The 12,712-nt window shown below is 35.0% G+C and overlaps 1 protein-coding gene across 1 annotated transcript in view; it reads left to right on the forward strand.

Moving 5' to 3' along the window:
- Nucleotides 1–12,712, forward strand: part of Peak1 (pseudopodium enriched atypical kinase 1) — a 300,160-nt gene that overhangs the window by 37,187 nt on the left and 250,261 nt on the right. The window contains exons 2-3 of the mRNA XM_077799587.1: nt 9,397–9,459; nt 10,522–10,545. The gene's annotated coding sequence lies outside the window, so the exon portion shown is untranslated. The remainder of the gene's footprint in view (nt 1–9,396; nt 9,460–10,521; nt 10,546–12,712) is intronic.

Consider the following 12,712-nt stretch of genomic DNA (forward strand, 5'->3'; position numbering starts at 1 on the left):
TAGTATGGCATTATGTAAAAATGTGAATGTGTAACAGATGTGATTCTGCAATCTGTATTTGGGGTAAAAATGGGAGTTCATAACTCACTTGAAACTAATGTTTGAAATATGATATGTCAAGAGCTTTGTAAGGTTTTGAACAACCAATAAAAAAAAATAAAATAAAAATAAAATAAAAAAAAAAGACTACATATTTATCCTTCTTTTGTTCCCTTATATCTTTTTAAATGATTCTGTTATTCCCTTCATTGATGTTTTAAACAACTTGATTTTAATATGATATATATTTTATTGATGACTTTCAAAATAATTATCTTCTATTATTGAATATTTAATTTTTAAATTATAAAGATAACTTAAATTCTGATTTTATATACTCAGTATATTCCTGTGATTAGAAAACTTTATAATGGAGTTCTATTTATAATTAATATACCAAGTGAAACTAATTAGAAGTAACTGAAGCCCCTAGCAAAATCTGTAATTAGACATGCCATTTATAATTAACTGACTTTTCTTATTATTGCCTTTTCCTCTCCATTTGAATTAATCCCTTGTGTTCATCCTCAGTGATACCTGTCTTCCTTACCAAGGCACTGATCACTGTGGTATTGTTATGGAGACTATGATTTCATAGGAACTTTATATTTTTAAATTAATTAATTAATTTTCTGTTGGGGATTGAACCCAGGGGTGTTTTATCACTGAGCTACATCCCCAGCCCTTTTTATTTTTTATCTTGGGACAGGGTCTCCTTAAGTTGTTTTGGCTTACCTTGAATTTGCAATCCTTCTGTCTTAGGCTCCTGAGTTGCTGAGATTACTGGTGTCTATCGCTGGGCCTGGCCACAGGAAGTTTCTTTTTAAACTGTTTAAAGACAAAACAAACAAAAAAATACTTGGATCATATACTCTATGTTGAAGAATTTTGTCCACATTACTAGATTAAGTACTTAGTGTATTGGAGGCTGAAGGCAAACAGAAAATAGGTAGAATTGACTATTTTTCTTCTTTAGTACTTAAAGACCTGAATTTTTCTCGTCAGTCTGATTGTTGGTATAGTTTGACATTGACTTGGGCCATTGATAAGGGTATGTCTTCATTTATCTTGACAAAGAGCTCAAAGTCTACTCTAAATTAAGTATTGACCTATACTTTGGATACAAAGAAGCTAGAACAATAATTTACCAGTCAATACAACATAGGTACCAACTAGTAAAGATGGCTATACCAATGGATTTATGTCTTAAAGGATCCTCTATTCTTTACTGTAGGTCATGCTTTCCTGTTGCTGGGTTATGGTGTTGGTGGGAGATTGGGCTATCAGCAGCTATCTTAGGGATGGTGGCATTTGAGGCATTTACAGTTAACCAGACTACATTACAAAAGTATTTCCGTATTTCAGTACAGCTTTTTTTTTTTAACATTTTTTTAGTTGTAGATGGACACAATATCTTTATTTATTTTTATGTGATGCTGAGGATTGAACCCAGGCCTCATATGTGCACAGCGGGTGTCCTTCCACTCAGCCCCAGCCCCAGCCAGCACCTTCAGTACAGCTTTCAGTATGTGCCGATATATAGACCCTCTGAATGTTAGCTCTGCCAAGAGGTGTTAAGTCACTTACTGAAGAGAGCTTACAGGTCTCTCTAAAAGGCAGTTATAGTGCATTGGTGCAGCCAATATGGAAAGCAGTATGGAGATTCCTTGGAAAACTGGGAATGGAACCATCTTTTGACCCAGCTATCCCACTCCTCTGTCAATACTCAAGGGACTTAAAAATAGCATACTACAGAGACACAGTCACATCAATGTTTATAGCAGCACAATTCACAATAGCTAAACTGTGGAACCAACCTAGATGCCCTTCAGTTGATGAATAGATAATGAAAATGTGGTATATATACACAATGGAATACTATTTAGCATTAAAAGAGAATAAAATTATGGCACTTGGAGGTAAATGGATGGAGTTGGAGAATATAATGCTAAGTGAAGTTAGCCAATCCCCTAAAACCGAATGCTGAATGTTTTCTCTGATATAAGGAGGCTGATTCATAATGGGGTTGCCGGGGAGCATGGGAGGATTAGATGAACTCTAGATAGAGCAAAGGGGGGAGGGAGGGAAAGGGAGGGGGCATTGGGATAAGAAAGATGGTAGAATGAGATAGACATCATCATGTATGAAGGAAGACACGAATGGTGTGGTTACACTTTGTGTACAGAGATATGAAAAATTGTGCTCTGTATGTGTAATATGAATTGTAATGCATTCTGCTGTCATACATAACCAAGTAGAATAAAAACAAATAAAAGCCAAGACTTCCAGGGGGAAAAAAAGGACTTAATGTAAGTATGTATGTAAAAAAGCACACAGGTCAAGAATTGCTTGAGTCTTATTTTGTTCACTAGGTAAGACTTACATAATGAGTGGAAATTTGCCAGGCAGATTTGAGGAGCTGCTAAATAAGCAGAGGAGAAAACAGCATTTGCCAAGACATAGGAACATGAGAGTGCATAGTAGATTCAGAGATTAATAAGTAGGAGCAGTACAAGATGAAGATGTCTTTTTTTGACACTTGCTTTTTAGGTTGAATGGATATATATTAAGATCATATTTATCCTCTTAAAATTGTTCCATTTTGGGTAGGAAATTGCTGGACTGTCTGATACTTAGTTTCTTCACCTCTATCTAAATTATTTTAAACATGAGGAAAGAAGGAGAGAGGATAGGAAATTGTTATAGTTTAGGGCTATACTAAACATTGATAGAGCAAGAATGCAATTAAAATCTTTTTTCTGATTCACTGAGAGTCTTCTAATGAGCAAACACAGATTCAAACAGATTGAAGATAGTAGTTTTTTTAATGACATAAAACTATTGCCATGGGGTGTTTTGGCTGACATCATGAAACTAATTTTGCTTAATGGCTATGGAGGCCTACAAATTCAAATGTGCAGAAAATGCAGTAAATTACTGGCCTGTCAGTTTCTGGTTGCCTGTCATGTTTTATCTGAATAGCAGCTTTTGTTTCCAGACTGTCAGGAGCAAGTATGTGGACCCCTTCAAGGTTGTATTTGTACATGGTTGAATAATTCAATTCAAAGCCATCTAAATATAGCAAACCGACAACAGTGAAACAATGTATCTTCTTATACTGTTTGTACTTATAGAATCAGGGAACACATCTATGGATATCTCTTTTCATTTTGGAGAGTTCTTGAAACATGTGAAGCATTTATAGTGGTATAAATTCTGATTTTATTGCCAGAATTGATGACTCACACCTTTGAAATACATGAGAGTCATATGGAGAGCAGAGAAAACATTTCCTTTATGACTTTTCAATTCAATGAATGATTTGAAGGCACCCACTTTGTGCTAGGAATTGTTGGAATAGAAAGGTGAATAAGTAGCATTTTTCTTGGTATCAAACTGTGTGGGTTTTTTGTCCCCTTTAAGTTATATTTAGTAAACTTGACTAGGTCTGTGTGTGTTTTGGTGGGAGGGTGTTAAAAGCTACAGTAAAGTTTTGAGATACTTAACAGGTTGTTTCAAATGGTTTTGAAATAGTAATGGTTCACGTTTTTTGATGACCTCATTTTATAATTTTCAATTAATGTTACTTCTTATTGCTCTGGAAAATTAAAAAGATATATTTTAGATAAAATGTGAATCATTCCAATATTATTAACTCTTCAGTTTTTTATTTTTATTTTTTAATATTCATTTTTTAGCAATACCTTTATTTTGTTTATTTTTATGTGGTGCTGAGGATCGAACTCAGGGCCTCGCACATGTTAGGTGAGCATTCTACCCTGAGCCACAACCCCAGCCCTGGTCAGTTTTTTAGATAGCATCTGTTAGACCTAGATTTGAAGGAACAAAATATCAACCATTGTTCTCTGTGGAATAAAAGAACTCAGCAAAAAGGAAACCAAAATAATCAGCATGTGAAAACTTTTATACCGTTTGGTGTGCTTAATGTTATCAAAATAACAAAATTCAACCCGAAGTACACAAAATTTATATTTGTTTTTTGTGGGTATATTGTTTTTATATTCAAGGCTATCAGAATATTTAAGCAGGAATAGACCATTTGCTTTTGAATATTGATTATCTAATTAGCATATTAAGTCTTTGGGTTTTATATTATGAGTGGTCAAGGGAGCTTAGGAATTAAGGTATTCTGGGGCTGGGGATGTAACTCAGTGGTAGAATGCAGGGAAGCCCTAGGTTCAATCCCCAGCATCCCCGCCCCCCCCCCAAAAAAAAAAAAACAAAGAAAGAAAGAAAAAAGAAAAATAATAAAGGCTTTTTGTATGTCATTATATCACATGACTAGAACCAATCTAGGGAAACAAAAAGGCACTGAGAATCCATGTCATAACAAATTCTTCTTTTAGTACCCTTGATCATTTCATTTTAACTGCCTGAATGCCTCATTTTCTTCTCTTTAACTTCTTTTTTGGGAGGCAGTGGGAGGGGGAAGGCCAGGGATTGAACTCAGGGGCACTCAACCACTGAGCCACATCCCACCCCTATTTTATATTTTATTTAGAGATAGAGTCTCACTGAGGTGCTTAGAGCCTCGCCATTGCTGAGGCTGAGGCTGGCTTTAAACTTGCAATCCTCCTGCCTCAGCCTCCTGAGCCCACTCTGTCCTTTAACTTCTTACTCAAAGACTTCCCAAAGCCATTCCTAAACATTTTCTCCAGAGGAGACTCCTGGAATTTTTATAATTTTGTTTGTTACAACTTCAAGGATTTTTTTAAACTTTTTTTTTGTGTGTGTGTACTTAAAATTATATTTTCTATTGTATTATAATTTTCTCTCCCTGTCCCCTTCTTTTCTCTTTTTCTCCCTTGGTACTAGGAATTGAACCCAGGGGCTTTACTACTGAGAGACATCCTTTAGTTCTTTTATTTTTTATTTTTTAGGTATTTATTTTTTAGTTGTAGTTGGACACAGTACCTTTATTTTATTTATTTTTACGTGGTGCTGAGGATTGAACCCAGGGCCTTGCACCTGCTAGGCAAGCCCTCTACTGCTGAGCCATAACCCCAGCTCCAGTCCTTTTATTTTGAGACAGGGTTTTGTTAAATTGCTGAGGGTCTTGTTCAGTTGCTGAGGTGGGCTTTGAACTTTCGATCCTCCTGCCTCAGGTCCCCTGAGTTGCAGAGATTATAGGCATGCCCCTGTATTATAAATTTCTTGAAGTTATCGTGGATGTTGAGTTGAACCATGAAGGATGGTAAGAATTTGGATAGGTGGAGAAGGGAATTCTTGTCCTAAGGAGGGAAACTGTATAAACCACAGTTCTTATGATAAAAAGAACAAGATGCTAAATAGATCCTTGAAGAATATGAGTGAAATAGTGACAAAGGTGTGAAAGTAGAAAATGACTTTTTTGTTTTGATACTGGGGATTGAGGCCAGGGGTGCTTTACCACTGAGCTACATCTCTAACCCTTTTTAAATTTTTTTATTGAGACAGCATCTTGCTAAGTTGCTTAGGGCCTTACTAAATTGCTGCAACTTCCCTTAACTGATCTGATTCACTGGGATTATAGGCCTGCACTACTGTGCCTGGCCAGCTCACTTTAATTGGGTGTAGGAAGGGCTTAATGGAGGATTGAAGGAGAGAATGCTTGTCCTACTATACCTCCCTTTTATTGTTATATTACTCCACTAAGGGAGAACAGAGCCAATATCATGATGGGATGTAAAGTGCCAGTTCTAATATACTATGATGCCATGGTATGCTTTTAAATCTGCAGAATTGAGCCATCACTAAAACCCGTTTCATCTATGAATTATTTAATTAGAGGTCAGCAAACTTTTTGTAAAGGACCAGATAGATAGTAAGTATTTGAAGTTTTGGGGCCACAGAATTCCTCTGTTGCATATTCTTATTTATTTGTTTATAGCCTTTTATAAATGTAAAAAGCATTCTTAGCTCTAGAGCCAGACAAACCTATCCATGGACTGGATTTGGTCTCCAGAATGTAGTTCAACTTCTTATTTAGTTGACTGGGGTGCTTATTTCTGAACTTAAAATTTCTAGAATTTAGACACCAAGACTAGCTTGGTGATGGTATTTTTCCATCTGTCTATATTTTCATTGTCTGCTCACAGGTTATGTTTTCTAAGGGTCAAGAAGCTAATAGTTTGATATGCGGATACTGACTCACAATGTTGTGGGGAGTGGAGGTTCACTGGATTGGAGTGGGGGTAGTAAGTGGAAGGGAGGGAGGGGGAATGGGAATGGGAAAGACAGTAGAATGAATTGGACATAATTTCCTATGTTCAAATATCAATACATGATCATGTAACCCCATATCATATGCAACCACAAAAATGGGAAGTTGTTCTCCATGTATATAGGTCAAAATACATTCTACTGTCTTATATAGCTAAAAAGGACAAATAAAAAATAAAAGAAGAAGCTCATAGTTACCGAGAATTCTTCATTCTCTTTCCTGCAATCTTGATAGTTTTGCGTTTCAGGTTGTCTTTCATTTCTAAATGCTTTGGAAACTTTCTGATGTCTGAGACTATTTTACTCCTCTTTACTAGCTGTGTACTCATTAACACATGAGGATTTTAATGGTTTTTATAAATAACATACTTTATTTGTATTCTGTTATAAATTATGAACAATTTATTACTTTTTTAATGTAGTAAAGTTCAAATATCAGACTTGAGAAAACAGCATATTATATAAACAGAGTTATTTAATCTCAGTGCTCATTGGTTTAATTGCGTTTCTGAGTTAGATTCTCCTATATGTTGTCTTGTTTTTGCTTTACATATATTCTCTGTAATCAAGTAGGTATGCCAGATTTTTCTATCAGGAGAAGTTACTCCTGTATACAGGAGTCCCCGATACACACTAACTTCAAAACTAACCCCAAATATGCACAATCGTAAATGCACATTCACACTTTTACACACATACACTTTTACATACAGGAAAACATATACACTCTTATATATACACACAATACATATACAAATAAATACCACAAACATAGATATACACATGTTCCCAATCTTGAATTGCCATGCTCAACTGCTGAAACTAGTCTTCCCATATTGTGTCCTTCCTCATTGATTATATGTATCTATATTTCTATTTGATTAATCTAATACTTGTTGCTTCTCTCCTTGTTTAATGCTCTTATTGTCCTACTTATTGCATTCTGCATTTCATTTATTTTTCTATAATTTCTTGGAGTTTTACAGTTGTAAAAACTTTAATCCTTTAAGTAAGCAAATACTCCAAACTCACAAAATTTTTAAGTGAATGATCAATGCATATCATTATTATAAACACATTCTCACATTTGTAGTACATTCAAAATATGCGATATGTATTCACTATTAACACTGTGAAAATTTTAAGCTTATTTTCAGGGGGATTAGGTAAACAAATAATCACCAATGCAAACAGGTCTTATAAATAGTCACAACTTACCTGTCAGTTGTTGGTATAAAGAGTATAAATAAATAGATGTGGTTTGCACGTGATTGGCAGTGCTTATACATTCACTGGTTACAGACACAAGCTGAATCTTGGGGAAAACACATCCGAGTGCAGAGGCATCCTTCTTTCTCTACTACTTAGCTACATCCCCCACCCAAATTTTTTTATTTATTTTCAGACAGGGTCTTGCTAAATTGCCTAGGCTGGCCTTTAATTTGGGATCCTTCTGCCTTGGCCTTCTGAGTAGCTGGGATTAATGGCATGCACCATCAAGTCCCTGTAAAACTGGAATTTTTTAAGGTTCTTGTTGCATATTGCAAAATTGCTTTCTAGAAAAATTTTAACAGTTTGTGCTGTCATGAGTAGTGTACAAAGATGCCTCTTTTATTGCATTGTTATAATAGTATATATTATAGTATCATATTACATTATCATTTGTAGCTGCCGGTATAGACTAGATTATGTTATAGTAACAAACAATCTTGAGAAGCTCTGTGGCTTAATACAATAAAGCTTCTTTCTTGTTTATGCTGTATGTCTAACGTATATCATCAGGAGTCTCACTTCTTCAGAGCCGTTTGTTTAACCAGCCTCATCGGAAATTCCAATTCATCACTTGCATACATAATCCCTGTAGCAGAGGGTAGGTCTTCCAGCTGTGTATTGGTTCTTGAAGTTTATATCTAGAAATCTCTCATATCACCACACATTTCAGTAATTAAAGCAAGTATTTAGCTATACCTAACTTGAAAGAAGGCAGTGAAGTACAATCCTGTCATGAGTTCGGTGAAGAGAAAAATTGAAATGTATTAATGACATCTTATTTTTAAAATAACTTCATTTACATTGATGAAATTACAGATCATTTTAATTTGATTTTCTTTTTGCTAACATAGAGAAACATTTTTCATGTTTATTAGACGTTTGTTTTATTTAACTTTCCCTTTTACTTAGGCTTTATAAACATGTGCTATTGGTTTACTTTTACATTTCCAGATTTTTAAATTTTCTATTTTTTTGTGGGAATGGGCATTCAGGGTGGTAATATTATAGGGAGTGCAAACTTTTAGAAAATATTTTGTTGAAGGATTGAACTGGTAAAAGAAGTTAATTTTTTTTCTCCTTTAATATACTGTATTGCCGGGTTTCTGTTCTCGGGACTAAAAGGCTCAGGGGTCACTCCAGTTAAACTGGGCTAACTGGGCTGCATGAAATAACCACACAAGAGACACAAATACCTTTTTCTTTGGGATCACTGTGATGGCTCCTCTGACCTTAAGGGTCCGCAGAAAGAGAGAGAGAGCGCGAGAGAACGCGCTGACCCCTTTTATTGAGGAGAAGCTATTTAAATGAGGCAAGGGGTCAGGTTTCAGGGGGCTGAGTCTATCTTCATGATGTCAGTGGACATCAGCAGGTTGACTGATACCTGGGTAGGCCACACCCAAGGGCACAGTAAGAGAAGGGGACACACACAAGGCACTTCCATGGAAGATTCTATCCTAAACAGGGTAGGGGGTTATATTACAAAGAAACAAGTGAGCATAGCTTTACCCATGGGGCTGTAGCAAGACACACGCATGCACCAACCCTCGCACCCAAGAAGGGTGCCGCATTTCTGTGACTGAGAGCCTCAGCACATAGCCGGGGAGTGTAACTCAGTCACGTGTAAGGTTGGCCTCGCACACAGTATGTTTTGATAGATTTCAAGAATCATCATTAATATTAAATAATCAAAGTCTAGCAGAAGTTGTTAATTCTCAATATTCTAAAGATTTCTAAAGAAAACTTGAACACAAAAATTTGTGAGTAAACAATCAAGTTAGTATTCTCCTATTGAAAGAATTAAATTATCCACTCAGATTTAGTTGTATTGACCATGTCTGATTTTTCCCCCCCTCTTCAATTCAGGTATCTGCCTAAACTGGAGCTGATGCTGTAGACATTTCTTTGTGGTTTCTCTAAAATCCTAAGGTGAGATATTTTATGAATACATTTGCCTTTTAAAATGTATTTTATAATAAGAAAGATGTGTTTCTGAAAAATTTAAGACAACACCAAATGTCTTTTCCTTATTTATAATAATACTACATATATAGCATGCTTTTACTTTTTGTTTGTATGACATTTGACTGAAATAAAATACTTTTTAGTGTATTTTCCCTTTATTTTTATACTAAAAAAATGGAGTTACACTGATGTTCTCTGACATAGTTGAGAAAGATATTGGCATTATGATCTGATAGTCTTCAAGACAAATCCTTGATTAGTTAATTATAGATTAAAACTGGGAACTGCTTTAATAGACCAGTTGGTAGGAGTTTTCTCTACCTTCTTGGATTTGATTATTTCTATAATTCCCTCTGTTTGTGGGGCCTATGTAATAAAGATATATCCATTAGTATGTTAATAGTTAATTTCTATAGAAAGTTTCCCTTCCACAGAAAGCTTCTATAAATAGCATTCTGCTATAAAGGTAAGGTTATTAGCCCTGTCCCTTTTCCTACCTGTCTTAACTCGAGTCCTCTTCAGTTTTTTTTATTTTTGAAATTCTTCATTTTAAAAAATTTAAATGGGCCATTTTAAGTTTCTCTTTTGGTCTTTCCACCTGAGTCCAGCTGTTCTCTAAACTATTCTTGTCATTGTCAGCAGGGTATTTTTTTCCTAAAAGATAAATGTCAGCATAGCAGTTTAGTATTCAGAATCATTCAGTATCTCTACCTGGCTTAAAGGTAATTTACAAACTCTTTTATGGAACATTATAATTTTTTTACAATTTTCCATCCCACTACTGCCCTAGGCATGATTGTTCAATTCCTGTGACACCTTTACTGAAAAATAATTTACATACCATAAAATCACCCATTTAAAGAGTACCATTCAGTGGTTTTTATTGTATTTCAGAGATGTGCAACCAATACCACAATCTAATTTTGGAATATTTTCATCATTCTTAAAAATATTATTAGTAGTCTCTACTCACCATCCCCTACCCCCAGCCTCTGTCAGCTACTAATCTACTTACTGTCTCTATAGGTCTACCTCTTCTGGACGGTTCATGTAAGTGAAATTGTACAATTTATGGGTCTTTTGTGACTTATATCTTTCACATAACAAAACGTTTTCAAGGTTCACCCATGTTGTAGCATTTATCAGGACTCCATTACTTTTTCTTACTGAATAATATTCCATTTTCTGTGACTGGAGTTGAACTGGTAAAGAGCTGAGCTTCTAGGTGTCTGTCTGGGTAGTCAATTTTAAGAAAAGGGCCAAAATGAAAGTAACAGTTAAGTCTTTAATCATTTACTGCATTAGGATAAGAAAGAGATTAACTCTGAGAAAGTATAGGCTCCCTGAGGTTGAGGTGGTCTCACTGCTGAGGAAGCCTTCAACAAAAGGTTTTTGCAGTTTATGGATCCAGGGGAAAGGTGAAATGGTTATAAGTGGACAAGTCCAAAGTCAGCCTAGGGAAAAGTATCTTCTATATTTCCTAGCCTCTTCAAAGGGCCTGAGGAAAGGCCTCAGCCAAAGGCCATGAAGAGCTTTCTGGATGAAGTCACCTGGGCCAGGAATGCTGAAATGCTAAAATTAAGAGCATGGCGAGCTGGGGCCTGAGTCTTTATATGTTGCTACACGCTGGCTGTGTCAAGTCTGGTGGGGAGAACCCTGCTATCCCTGTGAAGCCTTTAAATTGTAATTGTTTATGGTTGGGCTGAAAAAACCATGCATAAGTATTTTTATGGCCAGGAGCCGGACTTAATACATACAGGCCATATTTCATTCATTAATTAGTGGACATTGATTTGCTTTCATTTTTTGGCAATTTATGAAAGTATGCTATGAATGTATATTTGTATGTAGTTTTTTTGTGTGGACATATTGTGCTTAATTTTTTCCTGAGGTGATAACCCTGTTTTCAGGTGTTTCCTATTTTCAACAGTGCCACAAGAAACATTCCTCTATATGACTCTTGCAGTACATGTGAAAGAGATTCCATTGGGTATATGTACCTATGAATGTAATTCCTGGGTCATAGGGTAGTAATGTTAATCTTAAAGAGAGAAAACAAACTTATTTCCAGGAGTTGTACCATTTTACCCTCATAGCTTCAATGTATAAGAAATCCTGTCATTTTATAATCCCTCCAATATGTGATATTTTTCAGACTTTTAATTTTGCTAATTGAATGATACAAAGTAGTGATCTTTAAAGATCTATAGTGATCTTTTAAGACAAACTTAAAAAAATGATGTGTAATTTCCAATTTACAATAAAATGCAAATCTTAAATATATGGTTCAGTGACTTTTGACAAATGCTTATACTCATTTAATCCACTCTCCTATAAAGCTTTAGAACATTTTATTACCTCTTAAGTTCCTTTGGACTCCTTAACATTTTTTCTTCTTACCAAAGGAAACTACTGTTCTTCTTTTGTTAACTTTTTTCAGTTGGGTTGTTTACTTACTTAGAAGCATGCCTTATAGATTCTGTGTGAGTCTTGTGCCAGTACAATATTGAGTAGAAGTGGTAAGGGCAGACATCTTGGCTTGTTCCTGATTTTAGGGGATAAGTTCTCAGTTTTTCATTATGAAGCCGGGTGATATCCTCAGATTAAAGATTCTTTTATTGCTGAAAGGTGTCTTTTTTCCCCTCACATATAAAAATAATGTTGAATTCTAAGTGTGGTGTTAAGGATAATTTTTAGAAGACGGTATGATCATGATTCTCCTATGGATAGGAAATGAACACTTGTCAACTATTTTATTTAACTCATTAATTACTGAGGAAACATTTCAAAGGAAGTTCTAAAGAGCTACTCATTTACATGCAATAAATGAATGGCAAAATAAAATTTTCAAATAAGTACAAAATGAACTTTTCTACTGGACAATTACCAATTTTGTCCCATTGGACACAAGTAATTTGCTTTCCATAGATAAGAAGAATTTGCATTATAACTAGTGTTCTTTAACTTATAGAATTGAAAGTTTGAAAGATGGAAATAGTGGATGCTTGAGCTAGGAAGGGCATTCACTAGTCTTTTTTCTTTTTAAGTTCACTTCAAAGGTTTTTACTATTTTTTCCTGTAAAGTGTGGTCTTGCTTTAAACTTCCCTGATCCCTAGTAGTATTGAACCTTTTTCATGTATTTATTTTTTTAATTTTATATATGTATTTTTTAGTTATAGGTAGACACAGTATCTGTATTTTATATTTTATATGGTG

The sequence above is a fragment of the Urocitellus parryii genome, chromosome 6 (assembly GCF_045843805.1).
Source record: "Urocitellus parryii isolate mUroPar1 chromosome 6, mUroPar1.hap1, whole genome shotgun sequence".
Taxonomy (NCBI): Eukaryota; Metazoa; Chordata; class Mammalia; order Rodentia; family Sciuridae; genus Urocitellus; species Urocitellus parryii.